At 35.5% G+C, this 13,431-nt stretch overlaps 1 pseudogene; it reads left to right on the top strand.

The window, feature by feature from the left end:
* LOC122064589 overlaps window positions 1-5,804 on the top strand; it is a 6,624-nt pseudogene extending 820 nt beyond the window's left edge.
* The last annotated feature ends 7,627 nt before the right edge of the window (window positions 5,805-13,431 follow it).

The following is a 13,431-nucleotide window of genomic DNA, read 5'->3' as shown; positions in this document are numbered from 1 at the left end:
AAAATTTTAAAAAAAAAAAAAAAAAAAGGGCAGCGAGTCATCGCTGGGTCAACTCGGAAACCCTACTGAGTTGACCCGGGATGCAATGGGTCAACTCATGACCAACTCGGTCAAAGGTTGACCGGGTCGTTGACCCGAACTTTGACCCGAAACTAATTTGCCCGAACCGGTTAGATTGGATTGATTTTCATTCCTAAAAAAAAAACAGTAACTTTAAATGGCTTGTACGGGCAAACGGTGAAGAATTTTTCACCCTGGTTTTTTGCGTTGAGTCCAGTTTTTCGTGCTCTTCGTTTTGATATATTATGAGCCTAGTTTTGATCAACTTTTATGATCTATTTTGTATAAGTTACAAGTATGGGTGTTTAATGATTCTTTATAATTTTCATATTAATTGGAAGAAATGAAAGAAAATCAACTCATACATTACTTGCATATCAGAATATGAACTTGTTTATTCTTGGTAATGTAGTTCATGCTTTTGTTTATGAATATTTTTTTTATTCATGGTTAAACAATCCCACTTTTAGCTGCCGGAATGAATTTGTAGACTATTACAGTAAGATTGGGTGGAATCCACCAAAGTGGTAAAGTTCAACCTTATTGTAATAGAATACAAATCAAAGGTCTTCTTTATTTGAAAAGACAAAGAATAATGGTTGGTAGCAAGGTTGCTAATGTTCACCCAAAGGTGACATTATCAAAGAAAAGTTAAAGTTAAAGTTAAAGCAAGTAAAAAAAAAAAAATTGAGATTTCTCAACCTAGAAGATGCTGTCCATCCAAAGATGGCGGTACTTTTTGAAAGTTAGAAGAAGTCTCGCAGTAATAGCAGAAACTTGAGTGGACCAGTATGTTTCAGACCCAAAGGTCAGAAATGTAGTTCCGGTTGACACTCATGAAGTAATTGATACTTGAGCATGTAATGTTTAATTTTGCTAATTGTTACATGCTTATTCTTTTACATATATGTCTGTATGTTGAATAGAATATTCTTTATTAAAATATTCAACAGGATGTCTTCTAGTTTTGGTGTACTTGATATTCCTAAGCTTACTGGGGATAATTTCAGACAAATGGGTAGAAGCAATGAAGGAAGAGCTGTTATCCATTAGCTACAATGGAGTATGGGAATTAGTGCAAATTCCAAAGGATTGTAAGGCTATTGCATCTAAGTGAGTTTTCAAAACCAAGACAGATTCTCAAGGTAGAGTAGAACGCTACAAAGCTAGACTCGTGGCAAAGGGTTTTACTCAGCGAGAGGGGATAGATTATAAGGAAACCTTCTCACCTGTCTCATCAAAGGACTCATTCAGAATTATCATGGCCATTGTTGCCCATTTTGACCTAGAGTTACATCAGATGGATGTGAAAACAGCATTTCTGAATGGAGAGCTGTCAGAGAAGGTGTACATGAGACAACCTGAAGGTTTTGAGGAAAATGGTAAAGAGGACTTTGTTTGTATGCTGAAAAAGTCTCTTTATGGGTTAAAGCAAGCATCTCGACAATGGTACTTAAAATTTGATCGAGTTGTGACTTCTTTTGATTTTGTAGAGAATCCAATCGATCAGTGCATATATCTGAAACTCAGTGGGAGTAGTTTCATCTTTCTTGTGCTCTATGTGGATGACATTCTGTTGGCTAGCAGCAACAAAACCTTATTGATGGAGACCAAGGGTTTTCTTTCATAAAACTTTGAAATGAAGGACATGGGTGAAGCAAGTTATGTACTTGAAATCGAGATTAGTCATGATAGGCCATGGGGGTTACTTGGGCTATCACAACAGGCATATCTTGATAAAGTTTTAAAGAGGTTTAACATGTCTAAATGTTCTGGTGGTGAAGCACCCATCAGTAAAGGAGACAAGTTGAACAAGCAACAATGTCCAAAGAATGATATTGAGAGGAGCTCAATGAATGACAAGCCTTATGCCTCTGCCGTTGGAAGTTTGATGTATGCACAAGTTTGTACTCGCCCTGACATTGCCTTTGCAATTAGTGTACTTGGCAGGTTTCAATCTGATGCTGGTTTGGCTCATTGGACTGCAGCCAAGAAGGTCATGCGCTATTTACAGCGGACAAAGGACTTCAAGCTAGTGTTCAGTAAATCAGAAAAATTTGAAGTTGTGGGGTATTCTGACTTGGACTTCAGTGGGTGTACTGATGATAGAAAGTCTACCTCTGGATACATTTTTGTATTAGGAGGAGGAGCTATTTCTTGGAAGAGTGCCAAACAAACTATTTTAGCTTCATCCACTATGCAAGCTGAGTTTGTGGCACTTTATGAAGCTACCAAGCAGGCAGTGTGGCTGAGAAATTTTATATCTGAACTGAAAGTTGTAGATTCCATCTCTAAGCCTTTGCATTTGTGGTGTGACAATATTTCTGTTGTTTTCTTTGCAAAGAATAACAAGAGATCTAGCAGCTCCAAACACATTGAGATTAAATATCTTGTGGTTCGCGAGAAGATCAACACTGGGGAGATCGCTGTTGAGCATATTATTACTGAAGAGATGGTTGCTGATCCTCTGACCAAAGCTCTTCCAGTGGGAATTTTTAAGACTCATGTTTCTAACATGGGTGTGATGGAATCTTTTGATATGCTTGTTTAGTGGGAGTTTACTTATCCATAGTGGTATTGTAATAAACATTATTTTGTTAGATCATACATTATGAGCACAATCTATATTGAGGATGTTTACTTTCCAGTATAGTGTTCATTTATATTCTCTCTCATCGTATTGTTGTATGATTATTGTGGTTTACTTTGACATGTCACAGTTAATGGCGGTGTTTAACCAAGTTTCGTGATTTATGACGGTATTTAGCCTAAATCCATGGAGATGGTTGTTAACCATAGGCTGTATGCCAAAGTGAGATATTAATACAAGAAAATGGCGGTTTGCCTGAGTATTGATTAATATCAAAGTTCTCTACCTGTGAGGTTTTCAAGGTAGGCTGATCTTTAGATCAGGAACGGACCTATAAGGAAGGATATATCTTATGTGATCACAGTTATGATATAATTCCCTATATCTATGTTTCCAGGCGATTTGAATTGATAATTTTCTATTGTCTATAACATTAGATAGTTATATACCGTATATTGAGGTGTATTTTCTATTATTGTTCAACAATGGAGATTATTGATTGGATCAAAGTTTGTTTTGAGTGGTATTCAATCTTGGGATTATTTGGCCAGATGTCAATGGGAAGACATCAGTATCAGTGTAGCCCAAGTGGGAGATTGTTAGGATTCTTATGTGGGCTTAACTGATATTGATTGACCCATTAGGTCCAAGAGAATAAGGACCACTCTAATTAGGAAACTTCTAGCCCTATTCTATTGTGGGAATGGAATAGGGTTTAGGAATTCTATTATATATAGAATACTGACGGTCCCTGCAGCTATTACTTTTCATAATAATATTTGGGAGCACTGCTTTCTCACAGAGCTAGTGTAGAGACAGAGAGAAGATCCCATAGTAAGAGGCTGCAGAAGATCTCAGTAGAAGGACCCATATTGCGTGGTTCTTCATCATAGTTCGTGGTACAAGCGTCAACCTTGATTTAGGGACTTTATTCACACTCAACGGGTATATGATTGATTTCTTTCCACTATTCATTCTTGTATTCTATACACTATAGGTAATTCAAATGATTCTAGGATTTAGAATCACTAACAGAGATAATTGATATCTTTGATGGTATTCAATTCAAATGGAAATTGGTTTGTACCCAAATCAAATCCAAAGTTTATCACAACCCAAAGGACCTCAATTCCTCTTTTCAATCCGAAATCCGGTCATTCGAGCTCAGTTTTCATAAGAAATACAAAGAGAAGGTGTTGCACTCTTACTTACTTGCCTTTCATATTGGATCAATCCAAGTCCATGAAAGAAGAGAACAAGACAGTGAAGCTCTTCGCTGTGAATTATAGTGGTTTATATGGGCGCAACTTGGCAGATGCATGGAGTTCCATTAACTTGGATCACCCTGCAACTTTTGATACTTTGGCGATGGATGTGGAGCTCAAGAGGATGATAATGGAAGATCTGGAGATGTTTGTTCAGAGAAAAGAGTTTTATCGGAGAGTTGGAAAGGCTTGGAAACGTGGGTATCTCCTGTATGGGCCTCCGGAACAGAAAAGTCGAGTTTGATTCCTGCCATGGCAAATTAGCTCAACTTCGATATCTATGATTTGGAGCTCACTGATATCCGCAGTAACTCGGATTTGAGAAGATTGTTGATAGCAACGGCAAATCGATCCATACTAGTTGTGGAAGATATTTATTGCACACTGGACTTTCAAGATCGGTTAGCTGAGGCTAGAGCTTCACAACCTTTTGATCAGTATGATCAAAACCAGGTATGTCTCCCTCACTTGAGTTGTCGATTGGGTTTCGGTCTTCAATCAATAACGGGTTAAACAGGTCTTAGATGGGTTGATGATACATTTATCACTAAAAAAAGGATTATAATTGGATTAAATGGGTTTTTGATGGATTTTAAATGGGTTAATGGCACATTATCATTAAATGGGCTATAATTGGCTAAACGGCCATAGATGGGCTTTAAATGGATTAATGACACATTTATGGTTAATGATATATTTATCAGTAAATGGGCTATAATTAGTCTTTATACATGTCTGGCTTTGTAAATGAGCTTTAAACACGAAACATCTCATACTGAGTTGGACTATTAATCGATTGGTCTTGATTGAATAGCACCTTTGCACCAGGATGATCGATTGTAATCAGGTCCAGCTAGAACCCAACACGTTTATTAATCATGTTGGTTCGATTCAGGGTTTAAACAGTCAGGTCAACTCTGTTTCACTAAATGGATTATAATCGGGTTACACAGGTGGTCTTTAAAAAGGCTAATGACACATTTACCACTAAATGGGTTATAATTGGCTAATCAGCCAAACGGATTTTAAACGGGTTAATGACATTTATCAATAATGAAGCTAAACTGACCTTAAACAGGTTAATGACACATTCATCACTAAATGGCCTATAATTGGCCTTCAAACATGTCTGGCTTATCAGTAAATGAACTCTAAATAGACTTTAAACATGTTAGGCTAAGTTTGACTATCAATCAATTGGTTCTGATAGGGTACCTGTCGGTTAGCACCCTTGCACTGAGAATGAACAATTATAATCAAACCCCAACTAGAACCTATATTTATTAATCAGGCTGAGCCAGTTCAGGCTTTAAATGGTCAGGCAGGTCTGTTTATCTCCTCTCTTATTAATTTTTTTTTTCGTTTCTTTTTGGTTAAGGACTCCTCCCATTACTAAACAATAACTAATTCTTAAGGTTTGTCTGATTTCCAATAACCACATGCAGGTAACCCTATCAGGGTTTTTAAATTTTACAGATGGCCTATGGTCAAGTTGTGGGGACGAGCGGATCATCATTTTCACATCCAAACACAAGGACCGATTAGACCCTGCATTGCTTCGCCCTGGTCGCATGGACATGTACATCCACATGTCCTTTTGCACTCCTTGTGGATTCAAGCTCCTTGTCTCTAATTATCTCCAGATTAATGATCACCCACTCTTCATAGAGATTGAAGAGCTAATACAGAGAGTTGAGGCCACTCCTGCAATGGTAGCTAAGGAGCTCATGAAGAAAGGGAATCCTGAAGTTGCACTTAAAGGTCTCCTTGAGTTCCTGCAATCCAAGAAGAAGGAAAATGAGGAACCAAAGATTACTGAAACCAAAAAAGGAGAAGCAGACCAGCAAGAAAAGGATGACCAACCCATACGAAATTATGAACTGATATGAAACTGGGGAACTATCACAACCGAAGTTGGGTTGGCCTCGGTTTGAGGCCATCTGTTAGCCCAAACCCCCCTGGCCCTTCACTGAAATCTATCATCTTTATTATTTCTGAAGAAAATGTTGATTGAGAAACCATCCTTGAATCCACCTGGGAAAATTCATGCCCAACTATGGGTTTAATTTTTTGTTAGGTTGGGCTCCCAACTCTACAATCCCAAACATGAGGGTGGGTTGGGCTCAATCCATTCCTTCTTGATGCCCACTCATAAATGTTAGGTTCGTGTATATAAATAAACAACTATCTAAGCCCAACACAACCTGACCTTCAGTTTTCTTTTCTAGCCCAAGCTCCACATTGAACTTGAGATAACCATATGGGCCTTATAAATATTATCTAAATCATCTGATAGTCATAGTGTATTTTGGTTTCTTACCCCGAAGGGGTAGTCAAGTTGGCAAGAGACTTTTATCTCAGAAAATACATGGTTTTGAGTTCGACTTCTCTTATATTCTTGGGGTCATTTACATGTGGGTGTTTAGTGTTCTTCATTGTTTAGTCAGGACGTGGGTCTTAGCAAAAAATAAATAAATAAATAAATGTATTTAGGTTCCAAGAATTAAGTAGAGGAAATTATGGTTTGCAAGGTAGGGGGTCAAAGGTCAAGGATCAAAGGGCTGTATTTTGGTTCCAAGAAGTAAGTTGAGGAAATTATGGTTTGCAAGGTAGGGGGTCAAAGGTCAAGGGTCAAAGGGGAGTATTCAAATAGAATTATGGGGAATTATTTGGGTTGGCGGGTCAGGCGGTCTAGCCATCCCACTCTTCTCTTTTTTTTTCTTCTGTCCCAATTCCTTATTGGGAGAAGCCCAAGAAGCAACAGTGGAGCATCAGCATTGCACATAGGTATATTATCATGGGATATGCCTTTAACACAACACCCTACTTGTAGTAGGCCATTGCCCTACACCTACGCATGGCTGGGCACTTTCCCTACAACTAGAATCGTAAGCAGACCAGACCAGTAGACCACCGCTCTCCTTTTGTCTCTCTCTCTCTCTCTCTCTCTCTCTCTCTCTCTCTCTCTCTACACGATTGCGGATTGACTACACGAGAGGCGTATGTTCCAAGTCATCTCCCACCAGAAAACAAATAGAAAGGTTAAGAACTCTAAATTAAACTGACAGAAAGGTCCACTTCCAGACTAATCTTACCTCCCCCGGATCCCTCTCTTATATTCTAACAATTTATCATTTCCTTTCTTTTATATGGGTTACATTCAGGTGGGCTGGACCTTAGTTTTGTCACATAGGAAGTCAAACTGACTTATAAGGTAGACCTATGGTTTAATGATCAGTTGTCTAAACAATCTTATCCCTACTAGACTTGATCAAGTGATAATTAGGCGTTCTCGGTGTAAGGTAGTGGCTCGCTTGATAGAGACAGTTTAATCGTTTAGAGCCCATTTAGCCCGTTTAAGTCCATTTATAGCTTGAAAATGTCGATAAGTTTGTTCAAAGCATGATTATGAATCGATAATTAACTAACCAAATAAAAAGTCGTGTGCTAACTTATATGGCCATTTACCTAAATGGGTGGAATTGACACGGGATATTAAGTTGGTGACGACTAATTAGGCTTGACCAGACCCGACTGATTGACACCCCTAATTTAAGATACCAATCAAAGTTTTTCACATGATCAATATGACACAACACTATCCATTTTCCTTATTTCTGTCGCATAGGAATGTCCAAAATGACTTCTCAAAACTTGGTGGGTCACAAGATCTAAAGTCCGCCAGTTTAATGCCATTATGAACTATTAAGAAACACTTGAATGTCTTCCCTATTTATTGCCCTCATCAACCAAGTTGAACCTAAAACTCTCCATCAACTCCACATTCATGGAGGATAAGTAAGAAATAAATTCTTTTCATGGGTTTGGAAAAAGGGAAAAACCCATAATCCATGATTCACTATTTATAGCAAACAAGAGTGAAGTCAATAAGTTGGGCAATGAATGAAGCACCATGATACATGTTTGATAGCTTTCTCTTTGAATGATTTGGGCCCATGCCCACCACCTCCCATGGTATTTTAGATTGGGCCGTATGGGGCTGATTTTCATGGACCAACCCATTTTTTAGATTTTTTTTTTTTTTGGGTAGATCATTTTTTAAGATTGACTAGTGGTTAGGTCAGGAAAATTATAAAGAAAAAAAATGAAAATTTTATAAAAATGAAGAAAATATATATATCAATATGAAAGCAAACTAACAAATAATCTTAATTTTTGTAGAATATTGAATAAAATGAAACCTAAAATACAATAAATGTGTAAAAATTCGGAAAATATATATCTATATAGAAGCAATCTAACTTTGTTTTTTTAGTATATGTCTAAGTATTGAAACAAAAAAATCCTATAAAAAAAAAAAAACCGGATTGAATAAACTACAAAACATTGGGGAAGAACAAGGTACCCATTGGCCAGCTCTAAATGGAGTTTCCGACAGTTGAAACTCCAATCAGGCATGGTGATTGTATTAGGTCTTAAAAAAACCAAAAAGAAGCACAAAAAAACCAGCTCTATTGGAAATCGAACGAAGAAGATTCAGTGTTCTAAAGTTCAAATAAGAGTAAAATCTCGAGTAAAGTAGGTTTTATTGGGCATTGGCTTAAATCCACCGTTGCAAGAACCGATTCTATACCCAACTAATCTTCTATACTAAGACCATTCTGTAGTGATTTCGATATTGAATTCAATCAATTCTCATGACAAGAAAATACCAATACAATACTAATACATAGAAGTATAGAACCATGCCACCACCACTAACCACAAGATTTCAAAACCCCAGCCCCACCACCCTCCCCACACCCCCCCCCAAAAAAAAAAAAACCCCACTAACCATAGCATTAGGGGTGTCAAGAGTTGGCCTCCACCGACAAATCTGCCCTGAGTTGATTGATTAATTAAAAGTTGAAACTGAGATTGCCCCAACCATAGAGATTACTAAATGTGTCAAGCTCAAGTATTGACTGATTAATAATTAGGTGTTTTCGACACAACGTAATGACCTGATGGTGGTCCAATCAAAATCAGCTAATAATCAACCTATTTATAACCTATTTAAGCCTATTTAACCTAATAATTACTCTGTTTATGACCTATTTAAGCACCAATTTTAACCTGACTATTGAATTAGCCATGACTATTGAATTAGCCGGTTAAGGGGCTTGACACCCCCTTAAACCGGGAAAGTAAAGACTTTAACAACACATGAAGCCGTCGGCATCAAATCATGGCAAGAAACTGGGCGTGAAATGTGCAGAAAATCATGATCCATAGAAGTCTCTATGATGCCTCCTTAGGGTCCCACCCATTTTGATTTCTAGTTTTGACCTTTTCTTTCCTTATCTGATCATAATAGGACTTTGTTTTCTTCTACCTTTGAAGCTAACCGCTTTGTCAACTGTCATTATATTAGCTTAATCAAAACTTCTAAATGTAAAAGGGATAGTTCTGTAATTTCACTGACTATGACACAATCATTATATTTGTAACATATATTTTTTTTTAATGAAATATATTTGTAATAATTGTTTGACTCATTCTTCTTAGGAGCTTCATTTCATGTTCCCTTCACATTTTTTGTTGTTCTTCTTCTGTCTCCTTCTCGTCCTCTTACCATCATTATGATCATTGTTCTTTGTGGTCCTAATTTTATAGTTAGGTTTATTATTGACCTTTCAACTCATTATATTCTAATTTTTTTTAATTATTACATGACATTTACGTAATGATTAGATTTTTATAAAAATAAAAAAAAAATAATAATAATAATAGAGAGAACCCTACAAGTCTGGACTAGAGTAGGTAACACCAATTTACGGAGCCAATGGGATGGTGTACAGGAGCATCTTTAGTGCATAGGGCAAGAATAATGTGATATTTTTCTATCCACTTGTCTGGGTATAGGCAACACTAGACTAGCAGGGTTTCTTCTTCAATAAAAAAAAAAGAGAGAATTTTCCTCGATATCGACTACACCAATGGTGGGGCGAAGAATGATATCATTCACATGCATTGTTTTAGGAATCAAGATTAGATTTGTCACATCAATCGATCTTTATATCGATATATATATCTTATGGGAGGACAAAATAATAAAAAGAAAATTTATATCAATTTCTTGTAGGGAAAAATGTTTGATCTGGTTTAATGCGATAGATCCATATCAATATCAATATCAATAACAGTATCAATATCAATGATGATAGATATCAATTCCATTACCATGCACTAAAATCCTGCCCACATGAGTTAGAGCATAAGAGATAGAGTTTGTGGGTCCCACAACTTATTATGTGAAAACAAGATTTGAAAACCTAGACTTGGATCAGTCTCATATACACTCCAGGATCGTATGCTTCTTTCTTAAATAATTTTAATTAAATATATATAAAAAAAAAAAGGGAAATGAATTAATGATGAGAAGATGATGATGACAAAAGATGCATGACAAGTGCCTAATCATGCTGTCGATAGAACGCGTGTGTGTATGTTTTTCCCTCTTTTTCTCATCTCTTCTTTACAACTTTTGCAGTTTTGGATTGAATTATTGTGCATTGCTTTCAATAATTTTTCCTTTTATGTCTGCACTTTCCTATACTTTCCTTATTTAAATACTCGTTTGTAATCATAGAAATGATAGGAAGGAAAAAGAATTGTAAACGACAACCCACGATAGTGAAATCCTTTTATGACGATGACATCAGCAAATTATAACACCTGTCAATACCCTGTAGGCTATTATTATAGACCTCTCATTTGGCCTGGTCCCGGTTACTGAACTAACCAATATCTGTGGATACTATCAGTCCTGGTTTTAGGTATCGGCATCAAATTGGTTGTATCCATTGTATCGTATTAAATATTGAGTTGAGATCGATATCGATATTTGATTGATCTAGGTTGGATATCAATATCAAAATAAAGGTAAAATATTATTTATGAAAAATAAGGGAAAAATTGATCGTTCTGAATCAATATGTTCTGATTCGAATTAATTTCATATCCATATCGATAGATACCATTCCTTACTGATACTGATACGGATAACTAAATCTAAGGTTTCTACAAAAGCCCAATAGAGGAAGGAAAGAAGAGATGGGAAAAAAATCACCATCCAATACTCCCATCCCTTTCGACTTTCTTTTAGGTTCTTTCTATAAAGTGAAAATTGAAGACCTCCTCAAACATTCTAAGGTTGTGTTTGGTGCTTATATGAAGAAGGTTTTTTTTTTTTTTCCCCTTCTTAGTAGATTGAATGCATACTGTCTTTATCAGAAATTTACTATAATACGAATAAGGGAGAGGTTCTACAGTCGACATGTTAGAAGTTAAGAGTCAAAATGACCATAGACGAGAGCAAGAGGCACTTTTGTAACTTTGTTCAATACGGAGAGAGTATTAATGTCAATTTTCTTTTACTGTGGAGGACTTTAGACCATAATTCTTTTCTCCATAAGACTATATCATTTATTTCCTTGAACAAAATACAAATTATATAATTTAGTTTAGTTTTTATCTGAAGTTAAGATGACCTTATTTTTATGCTTTGAATATTAACATCACAACATTAGTCTGGATCATTGAATTTTGAAGAATTCAAAGAAAAAAAAATTGTTCCAATTCAACTAGGTAGTTGAACACATCACAAATTGATTGATAATTTTCTATCATCTATTCTTTGGAAAGATTAAAAATGTTATTCAAAAACTAAAGATTGATCATACATTTAAGCAATCTAATGAGGTAATTTATCTAAAAATTATCAAATGTGGTATATCCGTAAGCAAGCAATTATTTCATCTCTCTCTCTCTCTCTCTCTCTCTCTCTCTCTCTCTCTCTCTCTCTCTCAGAGCATTGGAGGCTCGTGCACATGAATGATGTTGCATCCATAATCTTATCGAAAGTGTTCATCCTAAGCTCATGACATGGAGATAAAAACATCTAGAAAAACAAATGACACAACAAAATAGGGCATTCCTAATTTGAATGCCTAAGATGATCAAAGTCAAAGCCACCCAGCTGTGAAACATGACTTTTTTACAGTGGTCTATTTCTTGAAGTCAGATCATTTGTCATGTATTAGATCGTATATGGAAAAAGAATTGTACCCTTGAACAAATTTATCACCACTTTTTTTTTGGAAAATAATATTAAAAATTTTAAAATGAAATCATGTCTTTGAAACTTTTATCACAGTTTAGAAAAATAATTTCAAATTTTTAAGCCAAAATTATTTTATTTTAGTTTTAGTCAATTGTTGTAAAATATTTTCATTGAAACTCAAAGAGCCTTAAAAACATATATTTTTAATATACTTTTGTTGGTTCTAAGGGAAGATTCATGTCAAGGAAGATCATCATAATCATGGCCAATTAGGATCATTGTTGGTCCTTCTTTCGCCATAATGATCTTGATTGATTGAAGCTTGATTCAAGGGAAAGAAACTGTAACTCACTCAGAACACTTTTGAAAAGATTACCTGGTACAATTGGATCGAATAAGCCCTTATGAAATGAACGAACAATCGGGCACTGTTATTGGTTTCTCACAACCCTTATTCAAGGCCAAGTGGTCAAATTTTCATAAGTTGCTGGTCTTATACACCCTTCACTACCATTCAATTTCTACTCTTTTCTCATTTGGAGGACATACTGATATAATATTCATTTTTATTACTTGTGGTCACATGCTAAGAAAATGATTCTTTCATATTTTTCCATCACAAAACTAATTAAAAGTTTCATTGATTTTGATTGCTCTTTGGGGTATTGGCATCTTCCTTGTTACTTTTTTAATTACCAAAAATATTGGCCTTGGTTGGTGAGGTGTGATCTAGTTTTTAGAATGTAACAGCAAATATTAGGAACATGCATTGTACTCTATTAGTTGTTGTTGACTAGAAAAGTAAAAAAGGTTTAATAAATTAATCTATAAATTAAATAATATATTTTTTTGTGAAATCTTGAATATTATTTATGCTTATTATTAATATAATATTTTTTTCAGAGTGGAAAATCTTTCTTAATCTCAATGTCAATGAAACAAGATTTGATTAATTATCTAATATGTAGAAGGCCATTTTCAAAATAATCATGCTGGTTGAAGATTAAATTATGGCTACAAAGTAATTGATCTGTTGAAAACCATCATGTACAATTCGAATGATTGAGACCCATCATTGAAGATTGTTGCCTAAGTACTTTAATCAATTATCTATGTAGTGCTGGATAAATTTTCTTAAGAGTATGAGAACAAGCATTAAGAATGCTTGATTTTAATTCAATCTCTTTAAAAAATATATTGATTTTCGGCCAAAATTGATCTAACTCAGCAATAAGTTTAATAACTTTCTTGAGAAAAAGTCAAAAATACATATCATTGATTACTTTTGTGCTATGTCCACTCAAGTCAAGGGCTATCCAAGATATATTGTCATGGGAATCCTGTATCACTGCATAGATCAATCTATCAACAAGACCTTTTCTTCTTGTCATGTTCATCGCTCTAGAAGCCTATGAAAGTTTGTTATTGAGCCTCTAAGTTAGGGGAGGACA

Source organism: Macadamia integrifolia, unplaced genomic scaffold (genome assembly GCF_013358625.1).
Source record: "Macadamia integrifolia cultivar HAES 741 unplaced genomic scaffold, SCU_Mint_v3 scaffold1688, whole genome shotgun sequence".
Taxonomy (NCBI): Eukaryota; Viridiplantae; Streptophyta; class Magnoliopsida; order Proteales; family Proteaceae; genus Macadamia; species Macadamia integrifolia.
This window is presented reverse-complemented; position numbering and strand designations above follow the sequence as displayed.